The 16,920-nt window shown below is 38.5% G+C and overlaps 1 pseudogene; it reads left to right on the top strand.

Moving 5' to 3' along the window:
- Positions 1–945: 945 nt before the first annotated feature.
- On the top strand, positions 946–1,444 carry LOC141369959 (large ribosomal subunit protein eL32-like; annotated as a pseudogene).
- The last annotated feature ends 15,476 nt before the right edge of the window (positions 1,445–16,920 follow it).

Here is a 16,920-nt window from a genome sequence, read left to right as displayed (position 1 = left end):
CCCTAATATCATCAGCACTGTCTTCATGTAGTTGATTTTTATGAATTTTGTAGAGTATAGTTGTCATCTGTGGGAGGATTGGTCTGCTAGGAATGACATAGTGTTCACCAGAATCTAACTGCTGTATTTTCTCAGTGGTTTAAATCAGATAAAATTTATTTCTCTGTGAGTTAATAGTCCAAAGATTATCAAGTGGTTCTTCTCTATGAAGTTATTCAGAAACTAGACTGATTTATTGAGTTTGATTTTCTCAAAATATGAATTTAATCTTTGGGTCCAAGGATCAAATCATTGCCATTTCCAACCCTCAGAAAGGGGAGTCAGGGCAGACAGCTTCAAGGAGGTGGAGTGAAAATTGCATCCATCCTGACCATTGGCATCTCATTAGTCCAACCTTATTAACATGGCAAACCCTAGCTATAAGTAAGTTTAGGAAATAAAATTTCTTGAAGGACAGCCACGTATCCAGCTACACCATGGCAAAGAGAGGATATCTAGTATTAGCAGGAAGAAAATTAAATGTATGCTAAGGGAAAATGTGTATTCTTTGCCACAATCCACTCTTCTAGCCACTCCAGCATCCAAGTATACTGTATACAACCACTGTCTACCTGTGGGAGAAATTCTTTTTTTTTTTTAAGATTTTTATTTATTTATTTGACAGTGAGAGACACAGTGATAGAGGGAACACAAGCAGGGGGAGTGGAAGAGGGAGAAGCAGGCTTCCCACAGAGCAGAGAGCCCGATGCGGAGCTCGATCCCAAGACCCTGGGATCATGACCCGAGCTGAAAGCAGACGCTTAACGACCGAGCCACCCAGGCGCCCCTGTGGGAGAAATTCTTTAAGTCACATCCACCTGAAAGCCCAGAAGTCCTTTAGTCCTATGTTGGTGACTCTGGAAATCTAAGAACCTATTAATAAGTACACAGTATCGCTTTCTCGGCGCTGCCTGTGGAGGTGGCCGCCATCTGTTACTGGGCATCATGGCTGCCCTCAGACCTCTGGTGAAGCCCAAGATCGTTAAAAAGAGGACCAAGAAGTTCATCCGGCACCAGTCAGACCGCTGTGTCAAAATTAAGCGCAACTGGCGGAAACCCAGAGGCACTGACAATAGGGTGTGCAGAGATTCAAGGGCCAGATCTTGATGCCCAACATTGGTTATGGGAGCAACAAGAAAACAGAACACATGTTGCCCAGTGGCTTCCGGAAGTTCCTAGTCCACAACCTTAAGGAGCTTGAAGTGCTGCTGATGTGCAACAAATCTTACTGTGCAGAGATTGCTCAGGATGTCTCCTCCAAGAACCGCAAAGCTATTGTGGAAAGAGCAGCCCAGCTGGCAATCAGAGTCACCAATCCCAACGCCAGGCTGCGCAGCAAAGAAAATGAATAGACAGCTTGTTGTGCACATCATATTTGTGTTAATAAAACCATAAAACCTAAAAAAAAAAATAAGTACACAGTATCTCCCATACTGTTTCTACTTTCTATGTTATGCATAGAATGAGGGAGTAGGAACTGGGTACTGGTACTGGAATTAAAGTCAAATTGTGAAAGTGGAAAAAATGTAAAATATACAGAGGTCATTATTCTGTAGCAATAATGAAATAATGATTGTTAGAAATTGCAAATATGCTCTCCTGTAGCAATGAAGTAACTTTTTTTTTTTTTTTACCTTGGTTTTGCTTTCTCAGAAGCACTAATTTGTCCAGTGTACTCCCTACCCCATTTTACTTTCTGGATAATTTTTCCTTTCTGATATTTCTTGTTGTCATATATGCAAGTAAAATTGGAGAGTATGTCTTTGGATCCTAGCATTGTTTCTTCTTCTGGGTACTAGTATAGGGCCTCAGAGGTTGATTTATAGGTTGAACAATTACTGTCTTTAGCATGCCATCCTTTGGTTCCTTTGGTAATAAAATCCAAAAAAGGGCAGGGGTACCCATCAGCCATAAAGTAGATATATAATCTATGCTTCATAATGAGTTGCATGTTTGTATTTCCACAAGCAAGTAGTACTTATGTTCATGTTTCTTAATCCTGTGCATGGTGCTCTATTATTTACTAGAGTCTATGATTATGTTATGCCTATTTATCTCCTTCAATTTAATGGACTCCTGTCCTAAAGTCACTGAAACAGGTGAGTGTACAGGAATAGAAGGGCATCACCTTTAGTTTTACTTTTGCTAATAGAAATGTTCTTACAGTCAATCTTATCTTAGGTTATTTAGGATATAGATACACTTCACTTTCCTGACACCAAGGTCTCCAAGTTTCTAGACTGTCAATTGAGATTGCAGATTGTAGTTAATATAGGTAGACCTTATTCAATCAGTAGAAAAGCCTTAAGAACAGAGGTGAGGATTTTCTGAGGAAAAAATCCTTCTCTGGACAGCAGCTTCAGCTGATTCCCAAGGGTTCCAGCCTTCCTTTCCTGATAGCTTTGACCTTCCTAATGGTCTGGCCTACAAAGTATGGACTTTCTTAACTAGACCCACAAATGGGTAATCTGACTCCTTGCAATGGATCTCTTAATAGACCTCTCCCATTGATTTTCTTTCTCTGGTTGAGCATTGACTAACAACCCCTTACGATTATAAACAAAGCAAGGCAACAAAACATTAATGCACAAAATAAAAGAAAGCTTAAGTTAATGGAGAAACATATTGTGCTCATGAATTAGAATGCTAAATGTTAAAATTTTCTTGAAATTGATATTTAGTTTCAATATAAACCCAACATAAATTACAGCAAGATTTTTGGTAGAAATTGACACACTATACCTAATTTTGTATAGGTAAACAATGGACACAGAATTGTTTTTTTTTTTTGAAAGAACATAGTTGGTAGATTTGCAGTAGCTGATGTTTTCACTTACCTTAATACTTAAGCTTTAGTAGGACACCTGGGTGGCTCAGTCAGTGAAGCGCCTGCCTTTGACTCAGGTCATGATCCCAGGGTCCTGGGATCGAGTCCCGCATTGGGTTCCCTGCTCAGTGGGGAGCCTGTTTCTCCTTCTCCCTCTACCCCTCCCATCTGCTCTCTCTCTTGCTCTCTCTCTCCAATAAATAAATAAAATCTTAAAAAATACTTAAGCTTTAGCTATATTAATCAAGAGAGTATGGCACTGGGAAGAGATAGACACATGGGCCAATAGAACACAATGTGAAAGTCCAGAAACAGACATAAATGTATAAATTTATTTTCCATAAATTTGCAAAGGCAATTTAAGAGAGAAAGAATAGTATTTTCTTTAATTGGTGCTATGGAAACTGGATATCCATATGCAAAATAAAAATTTAACCTAAATCCATACCTCATATCATACTAAAAATAACTCAAAATTGATCATATATGTAAATATAAGATCAAAAACTAAAAAGCTTCAGAATAAATAAAAGAGAAAATCTTTGTGATCTTGGGTCAGGCAAAGATTTTTTTTTAAATAGAATACAAAAAATATGAACCATAACAGAAAAAAAATAATAAAGAAAAACTGGATTTCAGCAAAATTTAAAACTTTAGCTCTTCCAATGACACTATTAAGGAAATGGAAATCCAGGACAAAAAAAAAATTACTTTTAAAATACATATCCAGTAAAGGTCCATTTTCCAAATATGCAAAGAGCTTTTTCAACTCAATGATAATAAAACAAGCTACCCAATTCACAAAAATCAAGAAAGGATTTGAAGAATTACTTCACCAGAGATGAAACACAGATGATAAGAAAATACTTCAAAAGATGCTACATATCTTAAGATAATTAGGAAAATTCATTCAGAGCCCAATAAGCTACTACTACACAGATATTAAAATGGCTAAAATAAATACAAATTGATAGCTGCAGGCAGTGAGAAGATGAAGAATAATGGAACTTTCATACACTGCTGATGGGAATGAAAAATGGTACACCTGCTTTGAAAAACATTTGGCAAACTGCTAAATTAAATATACATTCACAATATGAGTTAGAAGTATATTTATCATAGACAAATAAAGAAAATATGTCCATAGAAAAATTTCTATGCAGATATTTATAGCAGTTTTATTCATTTTCACCAAAAACTGGAAACAATTCAAATGTCCATCAGCAAAAAGATTCCATATCTTTGGTTGTGATGGTAGTTATATGAAAAAACATATAAATTTGTCAAAGTCCATACAACTATACCCATCTTACATATACTATATACTATATACATTTTATTGTAGTAAATTATACTTTAATAGACCTGACTTTAGAAAAGTCAATCCCAGATGAATCAAAGCTTTATATATGAAAGCCAAAACTTTAATTCTTGTAGAAAAAAAGCCATACATGAGGATCTCTATGACTTTATATATTAAACAAGACCTAATCAGCATTCCTTAAAAGAAAAAGCTGATTATTTGATCACATTAAAATTAAGAGCTCCTGTTTTTCAGAGAGGCCGTGAAGTTAAGAGACAAATCACAAATTGGAAGAAAACATCTGCTGAAGGGAATATCTTGAACACATAAAGTATCTCATAAATCATTAAGAAAAAAAGACAACTCCATAGAATAATTGGCAAAAATTTGAGCAGGCATTTCACAAAGGAGTAAGAAAAAAATGTGAAGCTTATGTAAAGATACTCATTCTGAGTAATCTGTAGTTGCAAACTAGTAACTTCAATGAAACAATTTTATACCCATCATTTTAGTATTAGAGTGTGCATCAATGGCAATACTTACACACTTTGAGTGGGAATGCAAATTGGTGTAAGCTTTTTAAGAAACAATTAAGCATCACCTTGAAAAATTGAACCTCCAAGAATTCACCTGTTCAACTACTGCTATCCCAGATCTATATCTAAGATTAACCAGTGTTCATACACTATTCACAAGAACATACTATTAGGGATATGATGTTGAATGGGAACAAAGTTGCAGAAAATGACACAGAGAATAATAATACCACTTCTAATATAAGCATATCTAGCAAAAGTGTAAAAAAAAAAAAGCAACAAATGTTACACATATAATTCAGGGCAATGGTTAGGGTGCAGGAGAGGAAGGAGGGAGATGAATTCAAGATGGAACACAGAGTTAACTTCAGTGATTTTGGAAATGTTTTATTTTCTAAGTCAGATAGAATTTTCCTGGATTATTTTTCATAATGTTTCATAAATTTATGTATTACATATATTGTTTTTAGTTACCGAGTGCTACATTATTTTAAAATTAAATGATATGGTGAATGAACTGGATGTCTTGATGAGGTCTAAGAATTACTGGAGTGGGAGCAACGGGACCAAGTAGGCAGGATGGTAGAAGCAAGAGCCTGGAAGTGGGATGCTTACCATCTGGATGTCAAAGCTGGAGTGGGGTTTTTTTTGGAGATCAAGCCTAGGGTACATTCTTATTGCCAGGTCATTAAAGGGTGACAGAGAAGAACGAAGAACGTAGGAACTGAGGAAGTTAAAGAACCAAGAAGTTAAGACACTAGATAGATTTACATAGATGCTGAAGTTACACAAAATAACGGCAGTAATAACAAGCTGGGGAGAGCAGTGAACGAAGTGCTAAGAAATAAAGGATAAGAAGGTGTGGTAATATATTATAGCAAGAATAGGACCAGTTACATAATTTTCAGGCCTAGTAAAAGACAAAAATGTGAGACCTCTTCTTCAAAATGTATTTAAAAATTCAAGAAAGTAACAAGCAGAGCATTAAACCAAGCATCGGGATCTTCTAAGCACAAAGCCCAGTGCAACTGCAACAAAGAATAATCATGGGTAGTTAAGTGTCTGATAATATACTTTAAAAGAACCATTTTGGAAAGAAGAAGGAAACCGGGGGGAGAGGCGGGGGCTAGGAATTAGAGTGAGAAGACCCGAGGGTGCTTGTCCATGTCCGAGCACTCCTGAAACACTCGTGGAAGGAAGAAGGGACTGTGCTAAAAGGGAAGAGATTATGCCAAGGATCAGTTAGAGAAGGTAAAATGAATATGCAGGAGGAATTGGGGGATGAAAGGGAATCTGCTGATGACACACCATGAAGTCCAGAGAGCATATTGAAAGGATCTGGAAAGTTGGGGAGCAATGGAAAATAGATGAAATTAGTGGTGCATAGAACACAGAATACCCATGTGATGATGGGTATGTGCTTGCACTTCTGAAGGTAAACAAACCTAGCAGAGCGTGCAAAGAGATTGAACCTTGAGGCCCTTAGAAGAAAGGTTGGTGTTATGGACTGAACCCCTCCCAGCCCAAATTCACTTTTTGGTGCCCTAATCCCCAGGGTGAGGTTACAAGGGTGGACCCAGACCCTATAGACTAGTGTCCTTATAAGAGACACCATAGCCCTCTTCCCCCACCCCCACCCCAGCACACAAGCATAACAAGGAAATTGCAAGAAAGTGGCCATCTGCAAGCCAGGAAGAAAACCAGGTCTTCTCCAGAAAGCAAATCAGCAAGCACTTTGATGTTGGACCACCGACCTCCAGACCTGGGAGAAAATAAATTTCTGTTGTTGAAGCCACCCAGCCCATGGTATATTGTCATGGCAGCCTGAACTGACTAAGACAGTCAGTATCATTTGAAGTTAAAGTTCGTATTACTTACCAGGGACCCTGGGAAAATCATCAGTGTTGAAGGTGAAGATAGTGTGGTGACCTGGGGTTGTGCTGGGAATGTCTCTTCAAATACGACTTTTGTATGCGCCTTCGTGAGCTGTGATGGCTTTGGGAGAGATACTTGAGATGTTATTGTTGCCTCCTTTAGCTGGAGGTGTTGGGTCATCTTGCACATGCAAGGAAGAGAAGACTTCTGGCCTCTCCCTGTTCACTCTCGATGGAAGGAGCTACTGTCTTCACTAGCAGGGTGAAAACAGAGGGCATCTGTTTGTGCCTCTGGTTAGACATGCTCACGCAGCCATGAGGCTGGGGAAAACCCTAGACATGCTCATGCAGCCATGAGGCTGGGGAAAACACGCACAGGGTTGTTATGGCAGCTGACAACAATGGCAAAGACAGGAAGGCCACTAGAGGGGCCAGGTGGCAACCTGCAGGAATCATTACTTTGCTCAGCAGAAAGTTTCTTGTTAGACTGAGCTTTCCTTTGATTTCTGTCCAGTGGTCCTAATAGTGCTTCTTGGGTCTAGCACAAATATCCCCATCTCTTAGCCAGAGACAACATTACAGATATTGAAAGAGAGCCTTCCAGACCCCTTGAGATTTCCACTTCACCAGGTTAAAGTTCCCTAATCCTCTCAGGGAGACATCTTTGAAAAAGCATCACATACCCTTTACCTCTCACCAGAGACCTTTGATCATCTAACCCAATGCTGCAACATCCTCCATCCTTGTCTATCTGTAGCCACGTGGTCTCCCTACAGATCTCCAATAGGCTCTTACTACCCTCAGAATGAAGCAGTGTCTGCTTGCTTTGGCCTGCTCTGAATCCTGCTTACCTCTTTAGCCTCATTTCTGGACTTGACCCTGCCTGACCCATCCAAAGCTTACCATGCCCAGCCTTACTGCACACTGTAAAAATGATCCTGGAACTTTTCTCTCCTTCTTAACTCTTTCACTTCCAAGCCTTTGCCCATATTGTTTTTTTCTGTCTAGATCATCTATATCCTTATTCCCCCACCTCCTACCCACACCCAGATATACACACACATTATTTACTTTATCTGGTTATCTTTATTTATCCTTCAGGTCTCAGTTGACTGCCAAGTAATATTCAAGTGCTTTTTCATGAGCAACATGTAACATTGCATATGTTGTAATTTCCTGCTTTACTGTCCATTGCCCCTAGTAGACCGTAGGCTCAGTAAAGGCAGCATTCATATCTTTCTAGCAGGTCATTTAATGGTTTGAAGGACTTAATCCGTACAGTGATACAGGTTAGGTGTTTAAGAAACAACTGGAGAAGGAGGGGAAGGATGAAGGAACAATGGAAGAAAGGAAATAAATTACTCAGAATTTTACAGTTTGTGCTAGACTAATGGGAAAAGCAATCCTGTGACCTATAAATTGCATCATATGAGTGTAAATGGGTGATTGATGACAATGCCTATGTTTAGGGCTGCAATTGTTTGATTTCCTATTATTGTCTGAAGTCCTGGGGTGGGGCCAGAAGCACCCTTTTTTTTAACCTTGGATGCCTGTTTTTATTCTTTCTCTTTTCCTGGCTTGAACATCAGCAGCACTGGGCCAGTCCAATCTCATTAAGCTGGTATTCTCTGGCAGGAGAAAAAAATGTGACTGCTGTTGTTTAGATGGTTTAAAATTAATGATTTGCATATTCTCATTATGCTAATGGATTCTTACGGAGAAGGGCATGTTTAATAATATTTTTAATTCATTAAACTCATAATCATTTAAAATGACACAGCCAAAAACCTAGAGAGCGTGGCTATGAGGTCTGAGGGTGAGCTGGGTTCACGTCCGAGCTTGACCCCTGAGACGAGGTTTCTGATCAAGTGACTGGACCTTGCTGAATCTCATGTTCCTAGCCTCTGAATGTAGAAGATTCTACTTAACAGGGAGTACATAAAATAATTAAGAATAATAAAGGCACAACACTTCGATCGTAACAGACAACCAATAAAAGATCTGATGATGATGCTTACATTAATTACGTTCTTCCTTTATGTTAGTTACTCTGTCTACAGCCAGAAAATATTGCAGTATGTAATCAAATTATCTAATCCAGCCAGTATTTGGTGAACTTATGGCAGAAATTTATGCAAAGTGTGCTCATCCTTCATATTCTTATCCTTTTTTATTATTGCTAGTCTTATCTATTGGGACCCAATTCAAATATGAGATTCCATAGATTCTTTTTTAATCACCTTATCCGAGAGACTTTTATTTGCTGCTCTGCCTTCTAATGTAGCTTTGAGTTTGTACCTACTATTCTGACATTCTCTTATTGAGGATGATGTTTGCCTTTTCCAGCCTACAAATTCTGGGCCACAAGCACGTTATTGGCATCTTAGAGTTGAAAATATTATTAAAATATCACTTAGCCCTGCTATTTGGAGAAAGGTCAGTTTTATTATTCTAATTTAATAAAGGAGGCAAACTGAGTTCCCACACAGTTAAGTCAATTTTTCAAAACGGTGAGAGAAAAGGAAGAAAATGTTCTCTGAGGACCTGCTATATATGGAACACTATGCCAATTACACATACATTAAAAGGAGAGCTAGCTTTTATTTAGATCTTTGTATGTAGTAAGCATTACAGGATTTGCATATAGGAAACCATGTAGAACTTACAGGTCCATTATGGAGGTATGATATGCAACTTTCTATATAAGGAGCCTGAGGTACAGAGACATGAAAGAACTTTCCATGTGTTCTGCAGGTCAGAACTGACATCTGAACCTGGGCCTTCCTACTCTAGAGCCTACTGTTTTAACCACAGCTCTATACTGGTTCATGGAAGTTTTAGATTATAAAGTGAAGTTACTATAGAGGAAGATACTGAGAACAAGAAAAGTCCATCACTTTGTTCCAGGTCATACTATTGCAAATTGTCACAGTCTAGATATTGGCAAGGACCTTGAACTCCACATTCAGGACTTGTTCTAAAACACCACACTTTACTCTCATAACAGCACTCTCTTTTCACTTACTGATGCTGGTCTCTCCCAACCATGTTGACTGCAAGGAAACCCTAGACTTATACAAACTGAATGCTTTGGGATTTGTTTATTGAGTCAACCAGTCAACAAATACAGAGCCCTGCCTATGCACCAGGCACTACTCTAGGCACCAGTGAAACACTAAACCAAACAGACCACCTTCTGCCCCTTCTGTACTGATTTGTATCCTTGAACAACTCCTTGAATTCCGGTTCCTCAACTGTTCCTTTGGGTAGCAATGGTGGGCTAGTGTCTAATGAAAACAAGGTAAATATATGACATTTTGACATAGGCCTGACATATGATCAGGGCATATTAAACAGTAGCTAGTGGAATGATATGAGGGCTGCTGACAATTAACATTATAGGTGTCCTGAGAAAGGGCGAGCCATATCTGGCTTGTAAAGCCAGGGAAGGCATCACTCAGTGTGACATATCCCTTGGAAGAAGATTTCAGATAGGCAGGAGAGAAGTGGGGAGGGGTTGTTTTCCAAGAATGAAGTAATATGAAACCGGAATTCTGTGACTGTGCTTATGAAACAATTTTTCCCTGATCTACTAAAAAAAAAAAAATAGTAGGGATGCCTGGATGGCTCAGTGGATTAAGCATCCAACTCTTTGATTTCAGCTCAGGTGATGATAGTGGGGTTGGGAGATAGAGCCCTGTATGGGGCTCCATGCTAAGCATGGAGTCTGATTGAGATTCTCTCTCTCCTTCTCTCTCTGCTCCTCCCCACCCCACTTATGTATGCTCTCTAAATAAATTTAAAAAAATAAAATAAAATAAATAAATAATCTTAAAATAAAACAAAAATGTAGTAACTGATGGCTTGGCAAGCATCTGAGACTGCTGCAACACTGGGGTGGGGTGCAGGTGTCTTGACTCTTGAACTTAAAAGTTCACATGTTAATCTTACAATGCTGATAAGTTACAGTTAATTTGGAGAGAACTATTTGGGAGCAAGTTGATGTAAGACCTGAACAAATTAAGAAATTTTTCCCCCAAATACACATGTCTCTCCTCTCGAAATGGATGTCCATTTTTTTAGGTCCTAATGTCACTTTTGCAAAGTTGCTTGTGGCTGCCTTGGTTTCGTTGTCAGATGACTTAGTTCCAGTTGAGCTCCTCCGCTTAAGCTGTTAAACAAATGAAAAGCAGAATTGTCACTTTTAAATAGAGTCTGCACATAATCACATCTTGAAATGGTCCTCCTCTGGCTGAGGAGAAGTTGTGTGCATTATAATATTGAATTTTAAATAATATATTACACAAAATAGCTTCCAATTTGATTTGGGGGGATATATTTTCATGAATTATTGAATATCTGATTATTGTAGAAAGCTTTAGCCATTATGCACTGAAACTGTCATTCGCTCAGCTCTGTGATATATGAGCTTGGTTATCAATATTTAAAGTTACAGTGAGCTCAGTGTGAAGCAGCTGAAAGCTAAGACATGGATTAATCGGTGGTGACGCAGGCAGAACTTTATCCACACCCCCAACAGGATGGAAAGGAAGATGCTCTGGGAGGATTTTCTAGCCAGTCTTCTGCAGTGCATTTCAAGGTTCACTGCATCTCACAGAATCCCACTCAGTAGAGAGGGGTTCTTATCAATGAGGATCCAGTATAAAGAAAGATCTGCATATATTTTAGCTTTTCTTCATCTTCAGGAAACTTAACATGTTTGTAACAGATAATAGTTACTTGCAATTCAACTAAATGATGGTGTATGAAATATACTCTAGCTTGGTTCATTTGTTTTTGCAACTATAATGCAAGTTCCCTTCAGGGCTGCTGCTTGCTTTCTTCACTGTTGTATTCCAGAACTACCTAAGTATTCTGTATAGAATGGGTGCTTGATACATGTTTTAGTGTATTTTATTGACTCTATGAATGAATGAATGAATGGAAATTTAGTGGTTGGTGATCACTATACACCTTTGTATAGAGTAGAATAATGTTCTTTTGCATAATTCAAAAGACATATTTTATTGTATGTCTGTACAAGGACATAGTGTACCATGAGTGCGTTTCCCCCCTAATTTAAGATAATTAAATAAATACTACATTCCTGACATGCATCTTGGAATATGGCAGACACTGTTCTTGTCCTCGTGGAGGAGTTGTCACTTTCTTAGAGAACAGAGAGAAAGAACAATTATTCATGAAGCATGCAATCAAAAATAACATAGGATGCTTTGAAAAGCCTAAAGGAAAAAGTGTATCTCTTTATGGAAAAGATCTTCCTAGAGGAGTAATATGAAACATGATACCTGGAAAGGTAAGAGTCAACCAGCTAAAGCAGAATGGGGATAGGGAAGAGAATGAGCAGTGCACCAGGTCCTGGGAATAGCATTTCTTTGAATGCATAGCTAGAAGTGATTGACTTGGGCATGTTTGAGGAGCCCAAAACATTACAGTAGGTGAGAAGCAGAGGGACTACTCTGTCTCCTATATTGATGGAACTAGTATCTTACTTTGCACCAAAATTTTCTCTAAGTCTCAAATGAAAGCAGATGGTGAGGGCAAGGAAAGGTTTTTGTCATTTAGAATTTCATGAGACCTTCTTTCTGCTTCTCTCTCTTCTACTCACACATACATAGATACAGATACTCACACACGTATTTTCAGGGATCAGGAGTCTTCAACTGCATCTCAAGTTGATTTCACTCTTCTTACTTGAAGCCCTGAGTTCTAAAACAAGACATTTTTCCCTGGATACCTATTATAATGGTTTATTTGACAAAAAAAAATCAGTATATTTCAAGGCATATATGAATAGTGTCTTGTTTGTAACAAATTTTCATTTTCTAACCAATATATTATTTTTCCTAAACACATACACATATGTATATGTATGTATGTATTCTTGATCTGTGCTCAAAACCCAGGAATTCTTCATCACAAGGCCTGTTTTCCGTTTTCTGACTTTTTTTCCCTTCATGCCTTGACATTGGGTAAGCTCAGATATAAATCTAGTTCTCAAGGATACAATTTTCTTCCTTCCTATATAATTTTTGCGTGTTTGCTTTTCATTCTTTAATGAATTTTAGATGCATGGATAGTTTCAAAAATGTCTCTGGCCTCACTTCTCCCCATTCAAGCTGGCTTTCTCTCACTTTCAACTCTTTCATACTTTTAAGTAATGTGTGCTATTTCTTTATTTATCCATGCTGGTAACTGTTGTCCTCAGAGACCTTTGAAGCATCTTGTACTGGAAAATTCATGTTTTTAACTTAATTGATATTTATGCAAATATCTAATTGATATTTGGTTGTTTGGGTTTAGTATTCTAGTTTAGAGACCTCTTCCCTCCAGATATTTGAAGGCATTTGTCCTTTGCTCTGCAGTAAGAAGCCTAACACCAGTCTCCTTCCTGATCCTTAAAATGTAACTCCCTTTGATTTCCCCTCCTGTGTAGGAAGCACTGAAGATCTTAAATGCTAAGAATTCTGAAATTTTATGATGTTCTAGGGTGTGGAGCTTTCAAAATATGTTGTGTTGGATAACTGTTTGGCTGTTTCAGTCTGGATACAGATAGCCTTTATTTCTGGAAGTTGTTCTCGAATTATGTCTTTGATAATTCCATTATCAAGGGAACTCTATGTTCCCTGTTCTCTCCTTCTGATCCCTCACAGTCAGACTTCAGTCATCCTACACTGAGCTTCTAATTTTCTTCTGTTTCATCTCTAGTTGTTTTTTTTTCTTCTCTCAGCTTTAAAATTCTTTTAGATTTCCTCAAATTCATCTTCCATTTCTGCTAATATTTGTTATTCCTTTAAGAAAGTGTGCTATTTATTTAATTTCCAGAGGCTCTTTTTCGTGTTAGAAGACCAAATTCAACTGAGTCAATTTGAAGATCTCATTAGCTTTGTTCAATGATTCATGGATCAAGCAGCATCCCATATAGCAGACGGAAAGGAGCTCTGAGGAACTGTACAAAGGAAGGCTTTTATAGGTGCAGAAAATGAAGTTTTTAAGAGTTGATTGTTTCAGGCAAGGTCACCTTCCTTTCGGCAAAGGGCTAGGCTCTTTCAAGCAGATTACATCACTGGTGTTGACTAGGTAATTCCACATTAATGTGGTTACAGGTCACATTCCTGGGAGAGGCTGAAACTGTAATTACATTAGATGTTAACTCTTGGTTTGTTGACAGACAGGAGGATCAGCACAAGTGACTCCATTTTAGGCCTTTTTTTTTTTTAACAATTCCTTTTTTGATCAGACTCTTACCTTAACTAAGAGCTATGATCAAAATTTAAGGCATTAGTGCCCCTCTTAGCCACTGCTCTGCAGTTCTTACAGCTTTTACTGGTCCTCTGTGTGATATGCACAGGTCATGATGGTTTTTTCCTGAATGTCTCTGGTATTCACAGGTCATGACTTCATCCTCACAATTTTTTATTTGGTCATTTTCTTTATTCCTTTTCTGATGTTGAGTCTTAGGGAGATCATTGACTTACTTGATGATTAGTGGTTGCAAACATGCAGTTCAAGCTTTGGAGAGGATGCAGTGTACCAGGGAGACTACTCTATTATTATAAGCTGAATAATTCCCAATGTCTGGAGTGCAGTTTGGAGCCAGGGTACCCAAGACCCAAACCAATCAAAATTCAGTAAGTCCAGAGAAGACCCTATTGAAGAACTCAACTTCTTAAGGCTAGTGGCCTGTTTGTGATCTTATGTAGCCTGAGTTTCAACTTCCCCAGAAGTATTAATGCAGGCACAGAGGGTGGTGCTGGCCACAGCAGAGAAATTTCCTTGCTCAGCTAAAAGATAATTAAGGGCTATCTTGCTGTCAAGAACAACTTTGGCCAGAGAATCTAAGGGTTTTCCTGGGGCAGCTATTGTTTTAGCAGTGGATCTTTGCAATACTTTTAAGAGTTAAGGAAAGGTTCCTGGTTATAGCCTCATTTACATTTACTTCTAACCAAGGAAGTAGGGCCCTGCCAAAGGAAGTGGATCCTGAATCAGGAAAGACTCCTGGTAAGTCCTTTCTAATTCAGTGACATAAATTCAGAGGGAATTGACCAGTGACTTATCTTGCTTAGTTCATTTGTGAACAGTTAGGGGCACAGTCAGATAACCTAAGAAGCATTGTGCCAGCCATGTTGGCACTCATAGGCCCAAGGAGCATGGTAACTACCACAGACAAAGATAAATTCTGTTGGGACACAGACCTCTTCCACTAAGGTTGTACTGTTGATGGACAGATCAGGTTTCTTTATTTCTGTTTTTAATGACAAACCTGGCAGTCTGAAAGGTTACACCCACTTAGCAATGGCTTGGGATCTTCAGATGAGGATGGTATCCTTCCAGGTCAAAGCCAGAGTAAAGGAAAGAAAAAAGGGTTTTATGTTGACTAAAAGTAGAAAGTCTTGATCTGGCATCTTGGGTGGAAACATGCTACATCAGTGCCAATTACTTCTCTTCCTCATCCATTTGACTGGGAGATACCTGGCATCTGCATAGGACCAGTCATGAGGTACAGCCTTTTTTTTTTTTTTTTTTAAGATTTTACTTATTTGAGAGAGAAAGAGAGCATGCAGGAGCAGAGGGGAAGAACAGAGGCAGAGGGAGAAGCCGACTCCCCACAGAGCAGGGACCCCAACACAGGGCTTGATCCCAGGGCCCTAGGATCATGACCTGAGCCAAAGGCAGACGCTTAACCGACTGAGCCACCCAAGTACCCCAGTGGAGCCTTCTTTATCTGTGAGATGTATACCTAAGTTTCAAGTTCCTGAAGTTTGGCTGCCAACTGGGCAGTGAGGAGGATCTAGTTTAGTCCCTTACAAGGAGAGTCAAGGGCAATCTTTGTTCTTAGTGATTCCAAATCAGAAAGTTGGGGGAAAATTGTAGATAACATATTGGAGAGTAGAAGCCAGAGTATTGGAGGAAAGGAGAATTCAGGATCCATTTCAGTTTACAGGTATATAACAAAACTTCAAAGACAATTAGCAAGATTAGAATCTAGTATCTACATAGGTGGAAATGTAATTTTTCTCTCTACAATTGTTACAGGATGTTTTTTCTCCATCGGTGCCCAGGGTTCTTTGTTGAGCCACTTCAAAGAATGAAGAGGTAGACCAGACAGAGAGGTGGGCAGCAAAGCAAGGTTTATTGAGTGACAGCAAAGTGATACTACAAAGCTCCCAAAGAGGGAGGGTACCTGAGAGGGTTGCCACAGGAGTTTCTAAGACTAGGGGTTTTTATGGACTTGTTGGTGGGCCATTTTAATCTGATTAACCCTTAACCTTTCATGAGCCTGTCATCCAGTCAGTTTTTTTGTCATCTATCTATCACATGGGAAAGGGTGAAGGGCTCCTTCCAGGGTGGTGTAAAATCCTTTAAAAGGTGGTTTCCTCTTGGGTGGTAGCCCATGTCCCTGCCTGCCTGCATTCCAACTATCCTTCATCACAATCATCCCTACTTTTTTCCAAAGATAATCATAGTAAAATTAATTTGTTTGCATTAAACTGGACCTGATTATTTACATAAGTGCAGCAAGAATAGTGATTGACCTTATAAGCTCTGGTCATATCTGAGTCTATGTAGGTTTCTCTCAAATATGACATTCCAGTTAAAGTCTTGGCAATATAACCCATGTTTCTAATTGTGTCCTGTTACTGGAAGAACAGATTCTCACTGAACTTATGTAAATAGCTATGTAAATTGCCATGAAAAGAATACTCAAGAATTTCCAAATTTTGGAGGAATCAGCTGGAGAAAAAAATAAATGTTTCACCTTTGTTTATGAAGCTATGCTTTATCAAATTATGCTGTCATATGTAGCTTAAGAAAAGGTTTCCTTAAATCTGAAAAAACAAAATATTGAAGAACCAGCAATGTTTTAAACAAGAAGGTCATAAGGAATTATGACCATCCTCCTTCAGTCAGTCCCATGTAATTAACACTTGTTCTGCTTGAATCCAGTTCTTTTATTCTGGAAATTCTCACCCAGTTCAGTTTAATGATCTTGAAGTTATCAGAAAACTGCACCTGTCGAAGTCCGTTCTATGAAATCTCCTTGAAGATGACACACTTTTGCAGAACACTTTTGCAAAAGCTGAGTAAAACGATAATTATCTGTAAGTGACAAAAAAAAATCTTTTAAAATGCCCGTTGTTAAATATCTTCTGAGAATTTATTATAATGGAATTGACAAGGAGATTTGGTTATTCCTGAGACACACATTTTAAAATGAAAAACTGGAATTATGATGATAACATTATACCAGGACATATCAGACACTAGGAATTTCATACAATTTCTGAAATACTTACAACATATACCTATATAAATGCA

The sequence above is a fragment of the Callorhinus ursinus genome, unplaced genomic scaffold, assembly GCF_003265705.2.
Source record: "Callorhinus ursinus isolate GAN/ISIS: 27379988/994484 unplaced genomic scaffold, GSC_fseal_2.0 scaffold24, whole genome shotgun sequence".
NCBI lineage: Eukaryota > Metazoa > Chordata > Mammalia > Carnivora > Otariidae > Callorhinus > Callorhinus ursinus.
The sequence above is the reverse complement of the archived record's forward strand: the minus strand, read 5'-3'. Positions and strand labels throughout refer to the sequence as shown.